The sequence below is a fragment of the Pan troglodytes genome, chromosome 2 (assembly GCF_028858775.2).
Source record: "Pan troglodytes isolate AG18354 chromosome 2, NHGRI_mPanTro3-v2.0_pri, whole genome shotgun sequence".
NCBI lineage: Eukaryota > Metazoa > Chordata > Mammalia > Primates > Hominidae > Pan > Pan troglodytes.
Genome location: NC_086015.1, coordinates 11,917,614 through 11,921,584, shown reverse-complemented (window position 1 = coordinate 11,921,584; position 3,971 = coordinate 11,917,614). Strand labels below are relative to the sequence as shown.

At 38.7% G+C, this 3,971-nt stretch overlaps 1 long non-coding RNA gene across 1 annotated transcript; it reads left to right on the top strand.

The window, feature by feature from the left end:
- Positions 1-396: 396 nt before the first annotated feature.
- LOC129143477 (uncharacterized) lies at positions 397-3,697 on the top strand. The gene is made up of 2 exons (XR_008546933.1): positions 397-3,459; positions 3,597-3,697. It is a non-coding gene; the product is annotated as an uncharacterized LOC129143477 (long non-coding RNA).
- Positions 3,698-3,971: the final 274 nt, after the last annotated feature.

Below are 3,971 nucleotides of genomic sequence, written 5' to 3'. Positions count from 1 at the left end.
ACTTAATTACCATTTCAGCCTCACTGCTTGTTGGTCTGTTCAGAGTTTCTATTTCTTCCTGGTTTAATCAAGGAGGGTTGTGTATTTCCAGGAATTTACCCATCCCCCCTAGGTTTTCTAGTCTATGTGTGCAAAGGTATTCATAGTAGTTTTGAATGATCTTTTATATTTCTGTGATATCAGTTGTATTAATATTTCCCTTTTGGTTTCTAATTGAGCTTATTTTAGTCTTCTCTCTTCTTTTCTTGGTTAATCTTGCTATTGATCTATCAATTTTATTTTATCTTTTAAAAGAACCAGCTTTTTGTTTCATTTATCTTTTATATTATTTTCTTTTTGTTTCAATTTCATTTAGTTCTGCTCCGATCTTGGTTATTTTCTTCTGCTGTTTTTTTTTTTTTTCTAGTTTCTTTAGCTCCTTGAGGTGTGACCTTAGATTGTCTGTGTATGCTCTTTCCGACTTTCTGATGTAGGCATTTAATGCTATGAACTTTCCTCTTAGCACCACTTTTGCTGTATCCCAGAGATTTTGATAGGTTGTGTCACTATTATCGTTCAGTTCAAAGAATTTTTAAATTTCCTTCTTGATTTCATTGTTGACCCAATGATCACTCAGGATCAGGTTATTTAATATCCATGTATTTGCCTAGTTTTGAGGGTTTGTTCTGGAGTTTATTTACAATTTTATTTCACTGTGGTCTGAGAGTTCTCAATATAATTTTCATTTTCTTAAATTTGTTGAGACTTGTTTTGTGACCTCTCATATGGTTTATCTTGGAGAATGTTCCATGTGCTGATGAATAGAATGTATATTCTGTAGTAGTTGGGTAGAATGTTATGTAAATATTTTTTAAGTTTATTTGTTCTAGGGTACAGTTTCCACTGTTTCTTTATTGACTTTCTGTCTTGATGACCTGTCTAGGTGCTATCAGTGGAGTACTATTTTTGTGTTGCTATTCATCTCATTTCTTAGGTATAGTAGTAATTGTTTTATAAATTTGGGAGTTCCAGTGTTAGGTGCATATATATTTAGAATTGTGGTATTATCCAGTTGGTCAAATTCTTTTATCATTATATAATGTCCCTCTTTGTCTTTTAAAACTGCTTCTGCTTTAATGTTTGTTTTGTCTGATATGAGAATAGCTACTCCTTCTCACTTTTAGTGTCCATTTTCATGGAATAACTTTTTCCAACCCTTTACCTTAAGTTTTTGTGAGCCTTTATGTGTGGGGTGAGTCTCTTGAAGACAGCAGATACTTGGTTGGTGAGTTCTTATCCATTCTGCCATTCTGTATCTTTTAAGTGCAGCATCTAGGCCATTTACATTCAATATTAGTATTGAGATATGAGGTACTATTCTATTCATCAAGCTGTTTGTTGCCTTAATACCCTGTTTTTTTTTTTTTTTTCACTGTGTTATTGTATTATAGGGCCTGTGAGATTTATACTTAAAGGATATTCTATTTTGGTTTATTTCAAGGATTTGTTTCAAGATTTACAGTTCCTTTTAGCCATTCTTATAGTGTTGGCTTGGTAGTGGCAAATTCTCTCAGCATGTTTGATAAAGACTGTATCTTTCCTTCATTTTTGAAGCTTAGTTTTGCTGAATACAAAATTCTTGGCTGATAACACGGAGGGTAAAGATAGGACCCCAGTCCTTTCTAGCTTGTATGGTTTCTGCTGAGAAATCTGCTGTTAATTTGATAGGTTTTACTTTGTAGGCTACCTGATGCTTTTGCCTCACAGCTCTAAATATTCTTTCCTTTGCCTTGACTTTAGGTAACCTGATAACTATGTTCCTAGGTGATCTTTTTGGAATAAATTTCCCAGGTGTTCTTTGAGCTTCTTGTATTTGAATGTCTAGACCTCTAGCAAGACCAGAGGTTTTCTCGATTATTGCCTCAAATATGTTTTCCAAACTTTTAGATTTCCCTTCTCCCTTGGGAACATCAATTTTTCTTAGCTTTGGTTGTTTGACATAATCCCAAATTTTTTGGAGGCTTTATTAAATTTTTAAAATTATTTTTTCAAAATTCTTCTTTCTTTGTCTTTGTCATGATGGGTTAATTCAAAAGCCTTGTCTTTGAGCTCTGAAGTTCTTTCTTCTACTTGTTCAGTTCTATTGCTGAGACCTTCCAGTGCATTTTGCATTTCTCTATGTGTGTCCTTGATTTCCAAAAGTTGTAATTGTTTTTTATTTATGCTGTCTATTTCACTGGAGATTTTTCCATTCACATCCTGTATCATTTTTTTGATTTCTTAAAGTTGGACTTCACCTTTCTCTGGTGCCACCTTGATTGGCTTAATAATCAACCTTCTGAATTTTTTTTCTGGCAATTCGGAGATTTCATCTTGGTTTGATCCATTGCTAGTGAGCTAGTGTGATCTTTTGGGGATGTTAAAGAACCTTGTTTTTTTTTTCATATTACCAGAATTGTTTTTCTGGTTCCTTCTCATTTGGGTAGACTATGTCAGAGGGAAGATCTGGAACTCAAGCGCTGCTGTTCAGATTCTTGTGTCCCATGGGGGTGCTCCCTTGACCTGGTGCTCTCCCCTTTGCCCTAGGGATGGGGCTTCCTGAGAGCCAAACTGCAGTGATTGTTAGTTCTCTTCTGGATCTAGCCACCCAGTGGAGCTACTGGGCTTTGGGCTGGTACTGGGGAGTATCTGTAAAGAGTCTTTTGATGTGATTCATCTTCAGGTCTCTCAGCTTTGGATACCAACACCTACTCTGGTGGAGGTAGCAGGAGAATGAAGTGGACTCTGTGAGAGTCCTTGGTTGTATTTTTATATGTGTTGGTTTTTGTATTTTCATGTGTGTTGCTTTTGTGTTGGCTGGCCTCCAGGAAGGAGGTAGCACTTTCAAGAGCACATCAGCTGTGATTGTATAAGGAGGATACAAGCTTGCCCTAGGGTCACCGTTGGATAAGTATTCAGGTTTCTCAGGCAGTGGGCAGGGTCATAGAGCTCCCAAAAGATTATGTTCTTTGTATTCTGGCTACCAGGGTGAGTAGAGAAAGACCATCAGGTGGGAGCAGGGTTAGGCATGTCTGAGCTCAGTCTCTCTTGGGCAGATTGGGGCTTGCTGTGGCTGCTGTGGCAGATTGGGGTGTGGTTCACAGGCCAGTGCAGTTATGTTCCTTGGGGGATTATGGCTGTCTGTTCTGCATCACACAGGTTGCCAGGGAAATGGGGGAAAGATGGCAGCCACAGACCTCACCCACCTCCCACTCAGCCCATGGCCTGAAAGGCCAGTTTCACTCCCACCATGCCCCCAGCCCCACCCAAAAGCACTGAGTTTATTTCTAGGCAGCTGATGAGCAGGACTGAGAACTTGCCCCAGGCTACAAGCCTCCCAGCTGAGAAAGCAAGGGGACTCACAGTTCCTCGGCTGCCCATGGAGCCTGCAGTGGCAATCAACTGTCTTCAACGCATCTGTGGATTCTCTCAGCTTTCCTGGTATGTTCCTGGGATAGTTCTTGGAGAAAAGTTAGCAATGTGGGTCTCCACATGCTGCTCTGTCCCTCTGAGTAGGAGCTGCAAGTTCGTCCTGCTTCCTGTCTATCACTCTCTCCTCTTTTTCTCATTTTAACAAGGAGGAAGAGCAGAATATCTACTTTTAATCGCTGTTGAAAGAACTAACCAAGATAACTCACAGAATATGTCTGGCCTAGAATAAAATTTTAATAAATATAAAGTATGTTTACCCTTCATTTTTGTTTATCAGAGGGAAAAGCATTCCCAGAGTTTTCTGAGTGATCATAGCAGAGGTAGGCATATAACCTCATCTTATTTTTTAACTTTTATTTTAGTTTTGGAGTACATGTGCAGGTTTGTTATATAGGTGAATTATGTGTTGTCAGGATTTGGTGTACAGAGCATGTCATCACCCCAGTAATAAGCATAGTATCCAATAGGTAGGTTTTCCTTACCCTCTTCCCAAACACTAGGCACAGTGTCTGTTGTTCCCT